This window comes from Bactrocera latifrons, unplaced genomic scaffold (assembly GCF_001853355.1).
Source record: "Bactrocera latifrons isolate USDA-ARS-PBARC rearing strain unplaced genomic scaffold, ASM185335v1 scaffold_69, whole genome shotgun sequence".
Taxonomy (NCBI): domain Eukaryota; kingdom Metazoa; phylum Arthropoda; class Insecta; order Diptera; family Tephritidae; genus Bactrocera; species Bactrocera latifrons.
In genome coordinates, this window is record NW_017537367.1 from 119594 (window position 1) to 139955 (window position 20362).

The following is a 20362-nucleotide window of genomic DNA, read 5'->3' on the forward strand; positions in this document are numbered from 1 at the left end:
AAGGACCAAGTGGAGAAGGACCTGGCTACGCTTGGAATATCCAATTGGCGCCAAGTAGCGAAAAGAAGAAACGACTGGCACGCTGTTGTTAACTCGGCTATAATCGCGTAAGCGGTGTCTACGCCAATTAAGAAGAAGAAGAAGGACTGAAAAACCGACTTTGTTTTATACTATGTACTAATTGATATACTTATATATATAATGTAAAGCGTGCGTACTGAAAGCATGTAAATGTCTGCGTTTGCCTTTAAGTCTGCCATTAAAAGCTGGTGCAATTATTTAGTACACCGTTAAGCTGCTATCGTACGCGCATTCAAATGCCCACGAAAACCCTGGCCCTTGACACCTTTTTTCTATTAACGCTGCCATTGCTGTTTTTGTTCTGTTACTTTTCTCTTTGCAGTTGCTAGCTTTATTTGCGGAATTTGTCGTTCTTTTCATTCAAATTACACAGAAAAAATGTTGTACATAGTTGCCATAAAAACTGAACGAGTTCTTGGAAGGTAAATTTTTTTATCGGACACAATTTATATATATAATATATATCATATAATAATAGATCCTCTGACGTTTGCTTCTAGCTGTTACAAGCCTAGGATGCTCAAACTCAATATACAGTGTTCATAAAAAACTTTGTCGTAGAAACAAGAGATATGTAAGGTCAAAGTAATTATCTTACCCGAAACTATATAAAATACGACATCCTCTGGATTAAAATCTAAGCTGAAGAAATCCAATAAAATAACGTTGAGCCTAATGAAAGATAGCTTACAAAATATAAAATATTTAAGATTACATTATATTTTTGTTCAGAAGTTTCAATAACTGTGGATCAAATTCTACTCTTTAAACTTCAAAACTGATGAACACTAGCTGAGCAATAATTTCTCACAGTGCAAACATATTTACCGGAAATAAACGTAGTATTATTCCTCATTTAGTGTATTGTAGAAAATATTGACTGCAAGTAAAGTGAGCACACCGAGCGAAAAAACTGTTCAACAGAATAAATTCCTCGCAACTGAAAGAAAATGCTACAGTTGAAGGCAAATGTGAAGGTGAAGGGAGGAGAGGTGAATGTCATAAAGGTGACGGTGTTTAGATTAAAATGCAGCAAAGCGCTACAAACAAGCAAAACCAAAAACAAAGGGCATATTGGTTGTGAGTGTTGCAACTTCGTCATTTTACGGAAAAATATGTTAACTATTTAGAAGCAAACTTTGTGGTAAACCAAAGGGGAAGCAGTCATGCCAAGCAATATATACACATATACATTCATACAGTCGAATATGTTTATATAACTGCTAATTATTGCATTTAGTTAAGCTTTGTTTTCATTTGATACTTGAGTGTAAACTGTAGCATGTGCCTTGCAGACTTGTGCATGTGACTTTGCCGTGTTTGTTGTTTTGTTGAAGGAAATTGTGTGTATCTTAACGAATCTGTTGCGTAATTTTTATTTTCAAACAAAAGCCACAGAGAGTTAAACATTAGCAATATTTCCTTCTGAGCCCTACAAAGTCTTTCGCATGGTAGATACCTCTTAATCGAGATATACGTAATGCTGATAGTGTTACCAGGTTTTCCAATAAATAGTTGGCCATAGAAATAATTTATTTTTTAACTTCTTCAATAACAAAAAAACAGTTTTCAATCGTAATTGCGAACTCTATTTACTTTCGCAATATTGAAAATTACAATTTTTTTTTCTGTTTCGAAAAATTAATGGTACCTATTGTAAAACAGTTGCGCATTCAAATAAATACTATTTAGCTATACCTAGGTTATATCAATAAGCTATGGGATTCACCCTCTCTTACTGTAAAATTCTTATACTTTAATGTTATATGGTAAGATATCCAATATTTGCATTTGCTTACTTACTTTTATTTCTTAATCATTTTCACATACTGTAACAAATCTATAAAATTGCCAAGGGCAAAGGAACTTACATTTACTTAAGAGGTGATATGCTCCACAAAAATTAAATGGATTGTGGGTTAAAAAATGGCAACCAATCAATTTGGTACGCCAGTCCGGCTCATGAATTCATCTACAACTGTAGCAGTAATGATTACTAAAACCACAGGTGTATTCTTACTACTCTTGCCAATACATACACGTTTCTCCTACAAATGCAAGGATCCTTATTAAATTCTGAATAAAAATTAAATTCCAAAATTCTTTAAAAAAATGTTCGGATTTTCGGCCAAGCGAAGCAACTGAAACATACTTGTGAAAAATACTTCGAACTGTCATTCAGTAAATATATAAACAGCTCATTCCACTGCGACAGCTGTGCGAACGATCTGAAGTTGGTTACACCTCGAGCGCCTGACTCTGTACTCCCACAACTAACATAAAGTTATAAATTCGTTATGCAGAGGAATATAAACCGCCCCAACTTCACTCAACATATATGAGAGAGGGGAAAAGAAATACAGGTATATAAAGACATGTTTCCGCTCTATTTGATTCCGCTGGCAGACGTAACCAAAGTAAACAGTCTGATGTGTTTCGCTTATCAATTGTACAATACATTATTGATTTATCCCGAGGTTATGGGTGTTATTGATGAGGGCTAGAGAAAAATAATGAAACACTTTAGCATGCCGTGAATATCAGTTTAATAGCAAGTTACACAAAATCTTAAGGTTTCAAATTATTAATATAAATTTTTTATTTTATGGTGACGAAATAAGGTTCGTTGTATTGCAAAGATGAGAATTTAAACATTGTATAATCTAGTTGACCTAGAAGACTGTCGTGGTGGTCGTATATCCAAGAATCTTCTTGTGCAGTGACTTTAATGTCATGAAGCATGTGCCGCAATGCCAAGCCTATTAATCTATCTTGCAAAAGCTTTCTTTTTTTGTACCGGTGGCGGAAAGGGTTGTTAAATAAAGATTTGCAACAAAATTGCAATTTAATGTAGGATAAAAGCCATAAACCTAGCCCACTCCTGCATTTTCATTAACAATACAGAAAAAAAGGAACAGTTATGTTCCACATAAGACACAAGCAATCGTTAAATATGAGTAAAAATACATAAACCCGCACGTACTTAGAAGATAACTACTATTAATTATTTAATAAAAATGTTATATAGTATACCAAATGCATAAGCGGTCGATGAGAATTCACCCGGATTTAACTCTCCAGACTTTAAACGAACATAACTAGCATGTGTGGAATTTGAAATCTGCCGCTACAGGTGTGAGGTTGTTAAATATTTAACTTGATATAACTTTTAAGTTTAATCTCAGAAAGTTGGGGTTGACGACAAGTGAAAAACTAACATACTATAATATAGCTACAAGGCTAAGGCGCGCAAAGAGATACAAATCTTCATATTGAAATATGTTTGGAAATTCATATAATATTTATACCTCCTAATATATTAAAGCGATATCAACCGAAACCGAAATTGGAAACACTTTTATGCCATTTGTTGACACCTTTGAAGAACCCCACCATATACATATATATTTCTTTGTCTACAATGTGCTCAGGTTATTAAATACGAATGAAAAGGTTAATATCTTGGTTTTCTTCCCTTTTTTCTATTCTATGCAGTATACTATAAGTACATCAATAAGTAAAACATTTTTATGTTATAATAGAAAAAATGATATGGTTTAGCGCAAAAAATTATGTAATCGGTCAATTTGTACCCCAAACAAACACAAACAGACAATAAATGATAACATAGTGATATAACACAGTTAGAAAGAAAAAGAGTTTGTAAACTTTTATTTCCATGAACTCGGCTGCCTAAAACATTAGTCTAAGAGGAATCAATTTTCCAAGCAATTGCATTTCCCCTGCAGTAGCTTCCAATTGTTTCTCGCAACTGCGAACACAAATTGTAATCCACACTCATCGGTTTAAGTGATTTCACACCGATATGTATGAATGTAAATGGTCATGTAAATTTAGGAATCTGTAGAAATATAGTTGTGTGAACAAAGGGCTATTCAAACTGTTTGTGCTAACACATTTTTCAGTAGGCACAACATTTTTCAATGACATTTAAAACCATACTCCTATACATCCATACAAACATGTTAGCCTATAGACATGAGTATACCATAGACGTGGGTATATTCGGCCCAACTCTGAACACTCTAAACGGTGTGCCATTTTATTTCCCTTCTATTTGCCAAAATGTTTCCAATTTATGTGAATAAGCAAATACATATATGTTTGTATGAGTAAGTATATGTGCAAGGTTTGTGCACATGCTAATTCATTCGTTTGTAACTGACCTGTGCAGAGCAATGAGCTTATCTCTATCATCTGAGAGACTTTACTTATAGTAGGCCACAAAGATGAATCATTACAAAACCGCTCATCATCTACAGGCTCAGGACAGCTAGGTAATATGCTGTGCGCCACAATCATACTGCAGACCATTCGTTTATGCTACAGTGCTCCACCGCAATATCCATAATTACCCCCTGCGTAACACATAACCATATTTATATTTGGCTTAACAGACTGTCAATTTGCATTAGGGTAGACTAGAGAAAAAATACTCAGAAATGAAATTTAGATTAATTTTAAAACTAAAGGCATAGGAGGAGGAATTCTGAGGAAGATCCCAGTCTTAAGCTATCTGGAATATAATGTCTGTTATAGATTTTCTTGCCGAATTTATCTAAATTTCTCCAGGCGTTTTCGTGCGTATGGTAGAAGTCAAATCTATCAGAGTTGTTAATCGAATAGCAAATCGTATAAACAAGTTAGTTATTTTCTATAACCTCGTTTCTGAACTTTCTTCCAAAAATTTAGTTGGGAGGGATAAATCAATTTTTAGATGAAAGCTTTGAAATAGAGGGCATGAAAGTAGCAAATCGAAATTCAGTTCCTTTGGAAATAGAGGATATCCCTAATGTGCGTATGAATATTCTTATTAGCAATTTTATTAACCTCATCATTTTTGCGAAGAAACTCGACGCTACAAAGGCAAATGTAAATGTTGTTAACAGCTCTGCCGGCACTTGGTGGGATATTAAAACTGGGTTAACAGTTGGTTAGTTAGCCTTCATGAATTTGTATTGCTCATAGAATGTCTGTAGAATAGCATTGCTTGCTATTACCTTTTGCTCGAGGGATGTAGAAATACTAGATATGGAAGAATCGAATGAGTGGTGGATTTTTATAAAATTTATTTTTGTAGGGTTCAAAAAAATATTAATAATACTTTGTGCACATGCTCCGTGAAATAATTTTTCAAATTGCTTACCTAACTTAGGTTTACTTACTTAACGGAAAAAAAAATCACGAGTTAAATCAAATCACGATTTAAATTGAAAATAACGAGCTTACTTACATTTGATTCTTATTTTTCGGACATAAACTTAAACTTCAGTGGGAGTTTGTAAAAACATAACTTGGTAAATATCGGACACCCTAGTGAACATACCTCACTAAAGTGCTTGAATGTACTCAAACACAAGTTTGCGACACATCAAGAAGTGACACTTCGAAACTAACAAGCAACTAACTAACATAACACACATCGGGTGTGTGTGTGTCATCAAGTTAGACACAAAGTGTACATGATCCCAGCTGTACTATACGCTACATTATAACCTTAGGAAATTTGTATAAATATTTGCGTATGTAGTTAATTTTTATTTATTTAAACCTGTGAAGTCGCCAGCATACAGCACACTTTCCGCGCAGGGATCCGCATTTGGCCTACCGAGAGTTGTGTGATCTTCTGTGTGTGTCCATCCTTTGACTTTTACGCTATGACAATATTCAAATAGATTCTGTTCGCAAATTTCTTTTCGGGTTGCAATTATACGTTTTTAAAAATAATTTTTCAGATTATCCAGTTTAGGCAAATTACTATAGTATTGCGGTGTTTTGTTTAAAGTTTCGAGTAAGTACTCCTATATAAATAAATTTAACTGCGGAAGATAGCATCTGTAAGGAATTATAGTAAAATTCTGTTTTCTTCTACGATCGCGGTCACATATCGTTCGTTTGCTTGAAGCTGAATCTAAAAAGTAAGGAAGGCCTAAGTTCAGGTGTCACCGAACATTTTATACTCTCGCATCAAATACCGTATTTGTGTAAAGTTTTATTCTGCTATCATCATTGGTTTCTAATGGATATATTATACAGAGAAGTCATCAGATTGAATTCAAGATAGCGTTATATTGGAAGAAGGCGTGGTTGTGAACAGATTTCTCCCATATTTCGTACATGTCATCAGAGTGTTAAGCAAATATTATATCCCGAATCTCATTAAAATCGGCCGAGTAGTTCATGAGATATGGTTTTTGGTCCATAAGTGGGCGACGCCACGCCCATTTTCAATTTTAAAAAAAAAGGCTGCGTGAAGTTTCTTTCTGCCATTTCTTCCGTAAAATTTAGTGTTTCTGACGTTTTTTTTAGTCGGTTAACGCACTTTTAGAAACTCTATAAGTCACTCATAATACCCGTCCTGCTATATGGTGCAGAGGCTTGGACGATGACAACAACTGATGAGTCGACGTTGCGAGTTTTCGAGAAAAAGGTTCTGCGAAAGATTTATGGTCCTTTGCGCGTGGGCCACGGCGAATATCGCATTCGATGGAAYGATGAGCTGTACKAGATATACGACGACATTGACATAGTTCAGCGAATTAAAAGACAGCGGCTACGCTGGCTAGGTCATGTTGTCCGGATGGTCGAAAACGCTCCAGCTCTGAAAGTATTCGACGCAGTACCCGCCGGGGGAAGCAGAGGAAGAGGAAGACCTCCACTCCGTTGGAAGGACCAAGTGGAGAAGGACCTGGCTTCACTTGGAATATCTAATTGGCGCCACGTAGCGAAAAGAAGAAACGACTGGCGCGCTGTTGTTAACTCGGCTATAATCGCGTAAGCGGTGACTACGCCAATCAAGAAGAAGAACGCACTTTTAGTGATTTTCAACATAACCTTTGTAACCGATAACGTATTTCTTCCGTTTCAGAACTGTATATGGAAATGCCTAAAGGAAATGACTGTATAGAGTTTGGTTTACATAACTATAGTAGTTTCCGAGATATGTACAAAAAACTTAGTAGGGGGCGGGGCCACGCTCACTTTTCCAAAAAATTACGTCCAAGCATGCCCTTCCCTAATGCGATCCTTTGTGCCAAATTTCGCTTTAATATCTTTATTTATGGCTTAGTTATGACACTTTATAGGTTTTCGGTTTTCGCCATTTTGTGGGCGTGGCAGTGGGCCGATTGTGCCTATCTTGGAACTTAACCTTCTTATGAAACCAAGAAATACGTGTACCAAGTTCCATCATGATATCTCAATTTTTACTCAAGTTACAGCTTGCACGGACGGACGGACAGACGGACAGACGGACAGACGGACGGACGGGCAGACAGACATCCGGATTTCAACTCTACTCGTCACCCTGATCACTTTGGTATATATAACCCTATATCTAACTCTTTTAGTTTTAGGACTTACAAACAACCGTTATGTGAATAAAACTATAATACTCTCTTTAGCAACTTTGTTGCGAGAGTATAAAAATGTACATACATCACACATCGCGATGACGCAGAATGATTTGAACAGTAATGTTGCGTATACGAAACAGAGCGAATGCGTTAAAGATATTGCGGTGACATTTCTGGGTTGGATAAATATTCAGGTCTGTTTTTAAAAGTAAACTAGTCCAGACTTAGGTGTGTGAAAAAATAAGTTCATAAGATTTTAGTTGTGAATTAACTCTTATGAATAAAATATATTTACTATACTGATTGTTACACGTGACAATAATTGCTTTGGTGGTTACCACATTCTAACTGTATAACTTGCATACACACATTCACATGTAAGCATGCAAATATATGCAAATTCTCACCCGTTTGTATAGACAGTTGTTTGCTTTCCCAAGTGGCATTTAAATCACCTCAACTTAGCTGACATGTAATTCTTACAAAGTAAGACACATTTGCTTATAAAAGATTCACATGAAAGTTTATGATGGTGGGCATGATGCACATTTTGCTCATCACAAAAACTTGGACTTCAAATGTAAGTGTTTCGCATTTACATCTTGGTTTTATCACAAGTTAACAAACGGACGAAGGTTGCTGGCATCACCTGGTAAATGAATTGGCAAAGGAAGCAATCAAATTACTGACGCATGTCCATTAGGTGATGTGCATGTGTATGGAGATGACAGTTCAACCTTTATAACCATCATAAAAATAAATTATTTGCTCAGTAGTTTAGAGCTTGCTTACTTTTCTTGACCTTTAAAAACTCAAGATTTGGGAATAAGTAAGGTTAGGATAAATTTAAGTACGAAATTACGTTATTTTAGGGATACAACTCTAATAATTTCTACATATTGTAAGCTCTTTTTTAAACTCTTTCAGCATTTCTTGAAAGTGAACTAATTACGTTCTATCATAAAATCCTTTTAGCTTAAAATCGACTGCAAGAGATATAGTGAGCTCTTTGCTCTTAGTACGGCTAGTTAGTTGAGGGGTTCTAATAGTGCGCTGCCCAATAAGCTTCAAGATTAACGCTCTGCAAGGCTTGGGAGCTCACACTTACAGATACCCCAGCGAATTAATAGGAATATAAATAAAACTGAATGATATTTTAATGGCCACAAGACCCTTTGATTATTAATAAGACCGAACAAAATTATTTTCATAGCTTCTTAAAGAATTGCATACAGTCATCTAAACGCCATCTCTGGATCAGACATCAAAACCAACGTTATCCTAGGAAACTTGCCTCTAATGTACTTCGTTGTTATAATTGGTACTGAAATTCACTTAACCTTAAGATGATGAACAAACTGATTTCCACGAGTTCATTCTTCAGTATTAATGTAAGAAAAGTTTTCGATTATATTTAGTATCCCTTGTGCGTAAATCGTTAGTTATGAACATTCAATGCCACACGTATTCAAGACTTCCTTAAACATTTATAACTTGGGATAAGTTTCTTCACCCTCTGAAATCCTCCTATTAAAAGAATATTTTCTGGATGAATGATTTCTTCACCAGCTTGATATTATTATAATGAACGCAACTATACAAATCCGAATTCAATGTTCGTGTATACTAGAGTGATTCAAAAAAAAAAAAAAAATTTTTTTCGTTTGGTACTCTGAAAAATAGGTTACTAGACAACTCTATGGTAGCGTCTCCAAGAATGAGTTTTTAATTACAGTTTTCTATTTTTTCTTATTATCAGATAGATTATATCTCGCTTCCAACTACCTGAAAAAATATTTTGTTCTTTACATTTTGTAGAAAATTGAATGCTCTACAAAAAAGGTCTCTTACGATTTTTTCGTACCCAACCATTTAAAAGATATTATCGGTTAAATTTGATTATTTTTGGGAAATTTCTTTTTTCTTATGAATTTTATAACTCAATGTTAAAAAATCATTATGAATAATGAAACTCATAGTTTTGTAGGAAATTTACTGCTCATTAAAAATGGTCGTTTATGATTTTTCGATGAAGTTAAGCGTTTATGAGATATTCGTCGTCAAACATCAAACAATCAAACATATCCCATTTGCATATATGCCGACGGCATTTTCAATTCGGTAATATAAAATTTAGAAGAGAGAGTATTAAGACGGTTTTTTATATATAGTAGCCCAAAAATATGAATTCTTATTTTTCCCAGAAATACATTTGTAAACAAAGGATCTTTATAATTTTTTGTATTTTCAACATAAAAGATTTAAGGAGTTCAAGAGCTCAAAACGTGCGCTACATCAGCTAACTACCCGACGGCATTTCGCAAATGATAAAATAAAATTCATTTAACCTAAGTCTACTTTACCGCATTTTTTGGTGCTCTTTATCTTATTATGTTTAGGAAGTTTCTGTGTGCATACCAGTTTGCTAATATCGACCTGCTACAAAAAAGATGAATACTGTCACACCGGAAAGAGCTTTTCTGGGATTTATAATCCGAAGGCATAGGACTCTACTTTGCCGATTATATGCCGATTTTTTGTCAAATTATCTTTTTGTTAATCTAATAAAAAAAAAACTTGAACTTGAACTTCCACTCCAAATTTTGTAAAGATATTTCATTAAATAAACAGGTTTTAACTACTCTGTTCGTGTAAGTAGCTTGTGTGGCAGCTATATGCTATACTTTCCGATATTGGCACACAAATGTTCAGTTTCCTGGGGAAAAAAAATGTTTGAGCAAACTCAGCTCTTCCTCTGAGCATTTATCTATTTTAAATTTTATATGGTCTCCGATGTTTCCCTGTGGGTGTTACAAACTTCTTGCCAAACTTATCTTATTTCAACAACCAGTAGTGTGTTCCGTAAAACAATAAATTTTAATTTTTGTTGAAAATAACCCCTACATCCTTGATATATTGTATAAAATGTACTAAAATCTATTTGTTAGCCCACATATTAAGTTCATTTCTTCCACTAAATATTTATTAGATTTTGGTATAGAAGACAAATTTTTTTTCGAATAATAATTTACAAAGCTCATCAAAAATTTATGACCCATTTGAAACCATCGAAACCGAGGTCAACTTGAAAATTGCGTACACAATTTATCAACTTCGAATTTTACGTCACGTGCTACCCTCCCTTCAATATAAAAAGTGACGTTTATACATACTTGTCTTGAGTTGTTAAAACGTCAACACTGCGTACTCCTTTGTTGTTTCACAGTGCACCGTTATCTTCGAACCTGTCGAAGCTCTCCCTAGTATGACCGCAGTGGCATTATACATTTACGTACGTTTGTTATTGTATATTGTACGCGTCTTCACTCGCGCTCACGCCTGTCTATTCCCGTTTTTTCTCTCCGCCATTTATAAGGTTATTTCGTGCTTTCCCACCGATCTCCTGCTGCTATGTGGTCCTATGTTATGCTACGCCATTGTCTGACTTTTGTTGATGTCTGTTTCCAGTACCGTTGCAGGTGCGCGACCTGCAAACAGGACAACAAAAGCTGAAATTGTTTCCCGCAGATAGGTAGAAGGCGAGTAGCTCAGTCACTTAACAATTCAACCATTCAGCTTCGTGACTCTACAGTAACTAACCGTTGACCTGTAAACAACTAACTGATTAAATTGTTTTCCTTTTACACTGTTGTTGATTGGCTTCCGCTTGCAGACAGCCTTCGTTTTACTGACCTCTTTTCTATGCAATGAAGTTATTGAAAAAATTATATGGAGAGCAAAGGATTGAGTACCTTACTACTATCCTCTATATACATATATTATCGATCTGATTAAATAAAATATTATGCATATTTTTTCATTACCTCCAAAGAGCATCATGAACTCGAACCAATAATGATTGTTGGTGTAATTGTGCTTTTTTCTGACGGTTAATAAGAGGTTACACCACTTGAATGTATATTTGTGCGCTTCTTTTGTACTCCAATGAATAACTTTGAAGCTACTCATAAGTAAAAAGCTTTTGAAAAGAGAGTAAGGCGAAGAAGAGAAGTAGCAAACTAAAGAAGGGCTAATTGATCAAAGAAGGTCTTGAACTTCAAAACGTTTACTAACATATTGAGTGATCGAAAAATTATTAGATTTAAATAAGCGAGGCATAAGAGATATAGTACGAGTATTGATTTCACAAGCTCATACTAGATTTCTTCATAAACCTTCAAAGAGATTATATAATTAACCATTGCCTTGCCTTAACTAATCGTGTTTGGAATTTGTGAAGTTGTTCGAAATTTAGACGTTTTATGTTTCCCTGTTTTTCTTTTAAAATTGAAGATACAGCAAACAAACTAACAGTCTCAACTGATAATACATTTTCGCTATCAAATGATGATACATTAGGATGTCCGCCTTTTCGTCTTTTGAATTTTGCGGCTATGTATAAAGCGCTACAAAGCTCGTATCTATACTATACATCTTTGAAAAGTCTTGACATAACCAACACAAATACGCTAAGCAATATCAAAACTAATCATGATATTCCGTTCAACAGTTATAGACATGTAAACATGAAGTTCACTAACGCTTCGTGGAAGGTAAATCCGCTAGAGAAACATTCCGTATGATTAATGGTATTTTGGGGGATGGTACTCTCTCACGTCGAAATGCGGAGTAATGGATAAGCCAACCGGCGGAAGACCTGTGACGACGAATAAAGCTACTATGAGCTGCTCCCATAAGGCCACTATGAGCTGCTCCCATAAGGCCAGATGATTATTTCTACCATCTACTACGAATAACTTTAGCGCTTGAACATTCACCATATAGCCCGGATATAGCGCAAAGTGATTATCACCTGTTCCTGTCTATTGCGAATGCCCTTGTTGTTATAAATTTGAACTTTAAAGAGGCTTGTGAAAAGTGGCTGTCCTAGTACTTCGCAAATAAGGAGGGGAGCTTCTAAAAGGGGGGTGTTGTATAGTTGCCGGCTAGTTGGAAACAGATTATCGAACGAAACGGTGTATATTTAAACTAAATCCGATCACTGCAACACTTTCTACAAAGCATTGAATAAAGAGCAAAAAAGGGGAAGGGAGATGTTTGACAGCCTTATATATACGTGTGTATATAATAGACGTTTCACACACAAATGATGACCATTGACGTAGAAACTAGAAGTTTAGAAGCAAGTGTATTCCAAATGCATGACTGCGTTATCGTTTGGAGTACATGAGCCACCGCCAGGATGTACTCATGCAATGAATTTTTATAAAACGTTTAAATATATTTATTGAAAGCAACGACACATGCTTGTATATCATGCGAGTCACAAATGTGGTAGTTTACTCGCTTTAGAGAATGCCAATGGCACAAAACGTAAATCTGCGAACTTTGTCACTTAGAAATATATGTTACAGTGGTAGTAGCTCTACCGGTTACCTTTATGTATACCAGACAAAAAACGTGTTGATATTGAGAAAAATATTGAATCTATGCCTGAAATGAAGAGCAAAAAACAACATAACGCACTAAATATTTAATGTTTTTATACTAATTTTGAAACTAATTGAAGTTGTATAAAAAACTTAAGTCATATTGAAATAAATAATAACTTTATTAACTGAATATTTAGTTATTATTTTTAGTTTTATTATTTACATATTTTTTTTTTTTTTKCATTAAATTAGACCAGTTTCTTCAAGTAAAACCCATAACCAGTTTTTGACGCCCTCATTTGGTATAAGAAACATATATTTTTGCCCATGAATGTTTATTGCTGATAATTTATATATGTATCTTATAATATATTTTATGAAAACCGGTCCTAGAGTAGTTCTTGAGAATAATACACCATTGAAATGTTCAGTTGTAATAATGCTCAAAACATTTTAATAACTGTCGAGGTGGTAAAACTTTCAATGTGTCTTTAAACGAAAATCTTTGAGATATTATTTTATGATAAGTATAAGCTTTACATACAAACTTATATGATAAAAACAATAAAAAAGTCGGTATAGTTTATTCAGGTTTCTGTATCAGCCACAGTACAAACGTTGCCAACTGGCGTTGAAAGAGAATCTTTCACATTAAGCTGTAATACTGTCATTGAGCTCCCCATAAATACTACAGACCCAACATACAGGACACACACCTACATGTGTATTACAGCATCACCTACACAGCTTGCACCACTGCGATTGCAAGAAGAATAACTTTCATATGGATGGAATGAAAAGACCACACCTTGTAATTCGTAAGTAAGAATGAACTCTCACGCCGGTGTGTCTGTTATGTTGTCATCGTTGGCAGGTAGCTTTATGTGGCGTTGGTGTCTGTGTTATGCTGTCGCGTTGGGGCAATTAACTGTAATAACTATCGATTTGTGGTCAATCGCTGCCAAACGGGATTTTCAATGAATGCGTGTGTGTGTTTGTAACTTCGTGTTGTACTTAAGATGTATATCAAAGCGGTACAACTACCCGCAATTTGTATTTCAGAGCAGAGAGTTGTAAATAATGATTTATAGTAGCTTAAATGCTCAAATGATTATACTTTTCTGCGTTTTACCAGAATACACTAATCACTAAAAGCTTTTTGATAAATTGTTTCCTAAAATTTTGATTAAAAAAAAAAATCTATTCAGAAAGGTAGTACTGCCAAATTAAATGAGAAAATGTATTTTTCTATGATTCTGAGTTTTATATTGGTCTCATTGTACACCATATTATTCAAAGAGTAATAAGTCAAGGTGGCTTATACAGCTGATTTCTTATGAAATAAAAATTTCACAGATTTAAGAGGAAACATATTTCGTTTTCAATCATTAAAGAATATGAAATCGCAAGTCAGTACCGCTATGGAACAGGAAATAATATTATTTCCGAACGGGAACACTACCATTTTGATCGATATACAAGGTGCATTCCAAAGTAAGCAGGACTTAACAAAAAAAAAAAAAAAGCAAACAGAACAAATGGTTTTTTCGGCAAAATCAATTTATTTTACTCAAAAGAGTCTCCCAATGCTTTAATACAGCCAAAATCATGTCGAGTTAGTGCTTTAGCACGTTGGCCGGTATGACCGCCAGTTTGCCGGGGCAAACCTTTTGAATGGCCTCTACGCTCGTCTTTTCTGTTCTCACGAGCACATTGAAAACGTTGAAACCACTCGTGCACTCTGCTACGGATTAGAAAATTAACGCCATAAACTTGTTTCATCAATTGAAACGGTTCGGTGAAAGTTTGACTAATTTTAAAACAGAGTTTTATGTTGGCTCTTTATTCGAAGCTCATTTTCGCAGCGATAACACAAACATACTGACACTTAGAACGCAATAACTTCACTTCCAATCCATGAAGTGTCATGAAATTCTCAATGGACAATCGTTAGAGATAGCACTAACGCACTAGTCGACATATAGATGGCGCTACCAGGAGGCGCTAGATTCTAAAAGTCCTGTTTACTTTGGAAATCACGTTGTATACAGAGAACTTAGTAAAGTCTTACATAGAATAGCTTGACCTTACAGCACCTTAGCAAAGTCTATTGCGCTACTCTGAAAAAGGTTAGTCTTTCTACAATATAAATGGAGGAGTTCTAAGTGCTCACAGTTGCTGTATTTTATTAGGGTCATGCCATGCCAGATTTTGTACGGCACGTTTAGAAATCGGTCATCACCCTATCGGTGTCCAAGCAATAAGATCAAAACTATAAGCAGATGTCGGATGTAAAAGTTGCTTGGAAGAAGATGGTCTAAGCCAACCAATTTTTAAAAAGAATACGCGAGTACTAACGTTCACTTAACTCCAACAGTTACAGTATTAAAAAGACATCCTCAATTTTCTCAACTTATTAGTCAAGCAAAATATTTCAAATTTAATTTTGAATACAATGACGCATTAATAAATCTGACTTAATTCTGCGAGTAAAGGCCTAATATTTTCTCCACAATTCATACAACAATTTGACAGAAAATTGTGTTAAAAATCATCGCTTAGATTGAGAGCAGTAAAAATCTCTCTACGGGGAAAGTCAAACTGAAATAAAAGTAAATAGTTTGCTGCTCGACGGCGCATTAAAAACGCTTTGGGAGCAAACGCTTCGGCACTTACTTTCCAACATTTTTGTGCATTCGTTTTTTATCGCTCCCCATAGCAATCGAGCTAGGGTACTTGAAGAAGGCTTCCACTACAGGGATTCATCAAAAGCATTAACAGCAGCAGCAATAAGAGCAGCGCAGCGTCAGCCGAAAGCGATGACAGATAAAATAATGTCAGCGGAAGATTGAAAATGAGGTCTTTTGCGTAGTGTGCGTGTATAAATATGTGTGCACTTTAAACGTTCGTGGTTTTGTTAGTGAGATCTGTTATCCCACGGCTGATTCATATATTATTATGTAATATGTAAGTATGTCGAGAAAAGAAGCCGATGACATAGTGTTTGTGAGGGCATTTAAGTGTGAGAAAAAACTAAAAATCACATACAAAAATTATATGACGCTAGAACGAAACGTGATACAGTCTTGGTAGTGTTAAGTTATTGAAAATCGGGGATTGCAGGATAATTTTCTTCTAAATTTTTAAAGCATTGAAATAGCGCATACAACAACCAACGGGTATAAATCTTAGATAGAACAGTATACGTATCACTTTAACGAGTGAGTTAATGCGTTAAATGCCTTTTGACAACTTCAATGGGAAAGCGGACTTATTCAATCCTTGCGTTAACAAAAAGCCTGTATTGTTGTTAGTGAGGCATTGTGATTGCATTTATTGCGTTAAAATTTGTTGTTCTCCAACAGTTCTAATGCATGCTAATAACGGAATGTGCGAGCTCCCTGTACGAATGACGGGAAATTCTTCGAACAAGCGCAAAATAATTATGTTTGTCAAACAGAAGTTATTCGACACCCCGGAGGCCAAACCAAAACAAATAAGAAAGTTATGAAAGCAAGTGTAATTGCTGTGCGAAAAAATGAGACAGACATATTAACACAGTGTCAATGACTATGCAACAAGAGAACAACTATGGAAGCTGGTGTTGTAAATAAAGTATATAATAAACAAGAAGTTAAATCGAATAGCAGTAACAAAGTGTGACGAATGTTTATGTTAATATGAATATAAAAGATCTCATCGAATGTTACTTGGCATCGCATACTCAACCAACTAAGGATACGACTGTCTGAATTGTATATAATCCTTAAGAAGCTGTGCTGTGCTCTTTATATTCTAACGCTATTGACTCTTATTGTCAATTATCCCTTTCGTATATTATATTATATTAAATATGGTAGACATGTTTTCTGTTAAAAGTCAAGTATAGACTCCGAAGTCCATATTTCCAGTATTTGAGGGCATGAAATGCTTGTGGATTTTTGGTCATAAGGTAGCATACTCTAAAGGCATTATGCCTATCCACGAACTTTTTCAACAATTTTTTGACCAACACTCGTGCAATTGTGTCCCAGAGAATGTTTGTTGTTTTGATATTTGGCTGCCATAATCTCTGCCACAGTGTAAGCCACTTCGCTTTGGCCGTACGACTTTAATTCACCTGCAATGTTGTGAATTCTAATTTTTTATTTAAGTATTTTGCCCTTTGAAGGTTTCCAACTATCTCGCTTCAGCCATTTTCTGCGCTGTTATTTGTTGTGTGTTTTATTCCACATCTTGTTTAATTTTTTAGACTCTGTGGACTTGAGTGGTACACTTGAGAATGTTAGTCAATTCATTTTAATCAAATCTTGATTAACTTTAAACTCCGAACGGACTCTGCATAAATAGTAGACTGTCAAAAAAGTCTTGCGGTATTTCTTGCGGTATTTTGATTGAATTTTCAATTGTTCATAAAATTTTTTTGATGGCTCATGCCCAGCTCTTGACCGATGCTACGGCTGATGCTGGTCTCTTTCGACCAATTCAGCGATTTTATCGAAATTTTCGACGACAGGCCTTCCGGAGCGTGGCGCATCTCCGACCACCTCTACACCAGAACGAAAACGTTGAAACCATCGTTGTGCGGTGGAAATGGAAACTGTATCGGGTCCATAAACTGCACAAATTTTATTGGCGGCTTGAGATGCATGTTTGCCTTTATCGTAATTGTACTGTAAAATATGCCTTATTTTCTCTTTATTTTGCTCCATGTTTGCGACGCTGTAACTCACGAACGACTTAAAAGAAACGACAATCAAACACGTGTTAGCGCTATACCAAAAAGGTATAGCATGACCCGATGCGACGAATAAAACTAGAACTACGCGCTCTCAGCGCCAACTAGCGAAAATACGGCAAGACTTTTTTGACAATACCTAATATAAATTTATGACTTCCAACATTGAACCCAACACACAAAGGAGCAAAAAAGTTTGCAAGAGAATGAGTGAGACCACATCAAATTCGCTCATTACAGGCTGAATTTGATTTCGCCAAAAAATTTTCATTTGAAAAAGTGACCACACAGAAACAAAGGACTCTTTAGAGGACGCAGAACGATAAGCGGACTTACGCTAATGCCCTAACTAGTTTTCACTTGAATGCTGTGAGATCTGCTGACCTTGCACTAATGACCCCAAAACATATACTTGTACCAAAGGTAAACTTCAGACTTTAACCGATTTGAATTTCCCAAAGAAGTAAAAGTGGGCATAAACGAAAGTGAACAAAAACGAGAATCTGCGTATCTGCAGAAATTCTTGTTGTAGGTACAAATACTATGTGTTGTTCAACTACTTCGTTTCATTGTTGTTCTTTGGTAGTGCAAGTGCTAAGAAAAGGTTCTTGCTTCATAAATACGACTTAATGCACCGGAAAATTATTAATAAAAACACAGACATCGATTGAAACATTTGGGCGCACATATGCACAAGGAAAGAATAAGTAGAAGAAGGAAGAAATGAAAATTAAAAAAATTACTTTCAGATTTTAGTACTGTGCAACACTTGTCTACTCAGTATACACAAGTGTGTGCACTATTATATCACATGGTTTTCTATATATTGCTTATGCTAGCGTGGCCCAATAAATACTGCAAGAAGTACAAAAATACTAAAATGCGTTCAAGCGTATTAAAAATTACAATTAGTCATATGTACATTAATAATTTTTGTGATTGGCCTTTATTTAAAATTAAAAGTATTTAAAAAAAATTACAAAATAATTCTAAATCTTCATTCTAAAACATAAGTTCAGCTTTGATTTGAAATGATGATAGAACTTATTTCTATTAAAACTATTTACGATGAAAATATTTTTAACTAAAACATCTTTATTACAAATTTTTGGAACATAATTTAATCATTAAAAAATATTTTTTTATTTTGGTGTAACGAACCGTTGTGTGCAATTTTTTATGTAATTTGCCTTTATAATAAATCTAAAAATATTTGCTCGCTTTGTATGAAATTAAAAAAATTTGTGCGATATTTTCAAATGCAGAAGTAAAATTTAACGATGAATATACCGTAAACACTCGCATCTACTAGCGCTTACATTTTGCTGCCTATACAGGAAACAGATGGTTACCAGCCAGACAAGCGAGAATAAACTCCCACATATGTATATATGGCTGTGATTTTATGTACGTGAGCAAACAACATCCTTAGTCGCCTCTCAGCTTATTAAACTCATATTTTATGTGATGTAGCAAGCCAAGCAACAAATGTACATATGTATACAACAGAGGCGCGTAGCACGGTATGGACGCAGCTAATTTTAGTCTGGGTCCATAAACGCGCAAACTCGTGGAGGAGATAATGAATAAATTTGATTCGAAATAAAATCGATAAGGATAAATATAAGAATATAGCAGCATACCTTTTACTTCCTCCGTCAAAGCTACGCACACTCCACTCTTGGCTGCTTACGCGGTGTCTGCGAGCATCATACGATGTGTGAGAGCTGGGTTCAGCTTATGATGAATGCTTAATTTGCAATCGCCTTGATTTATTCGATCACACATACATAATACTGACGGTCAACATGTGACAGCCTAGTAGCCTGTAATGGTTTGTCGTGGCGTATGTATGTAAGTAAGAGTAGCGGAGTGCCACTTCAGGCACGCAAATTTAGAAAGACTGACAAAAGAGGGAGACAGAGAAAAAAATGTATAAAACCACAAAATAAATATGAAGGAACATGCGAGTTTGTCGTGTAACTAAACGCCCAAAAGATGGATAAGAAAATGAAATTATGTACCAAATAACTATCAAATAAAGGCAAACAACCAAAACACACACATGTGCATACATAATACTTTATTTTGTCCACAAAATAGTAAGAAAAACTGTACTACCATTTAAGTGGCAATTTGTATGATCAAATTTGCTTGTTCGCATGATAATATTGCCATTTTGTATTAATAAACATGCAAGGCGTATGCACCTCCATATATCTAGTTACACTCTGACACTCATGTATGCAGTTATAAAGGGAACCAATTTGTAGATACAAGTATTGTGTTAGAAAAATAACTGTTAGTTAATCGATTATTGGTTTTGAAGTTATGGCATATTTGGCATTTGTGTATACTTAGTTAAAATCGTCAGAAATACCGTTCTCACTTTTCTTGGTTCTGTAACAGGAATAATTTCTTTTGATACTAAACTAAAGAAATCACGTGACAGAGGGTTTCATCACACAAAATTAACAATAAATTTTTACTTCGAATATATAGTATGTATATATATGTATATGTATCACATAGGAATATGAAAAGAATACAGCGTAATAAATTTGGTAGGACGTGTCCCGAGATCTGAGATTTCATCAAAAGGTGCGCTGTGCTACGTCCGTCGTCCAATTTTCGCATCAGCTCCCATAGAGCCTTTTCACATCATTTCGGTGGTAAAATTAAATGTCTATGCTATCGATTTATTGCGCTTTTAGTAGTTTTTAGCAGTACCGTTTTATGATTATGGTTGTTGTATCGTCAGTAGTTTAGGAGAT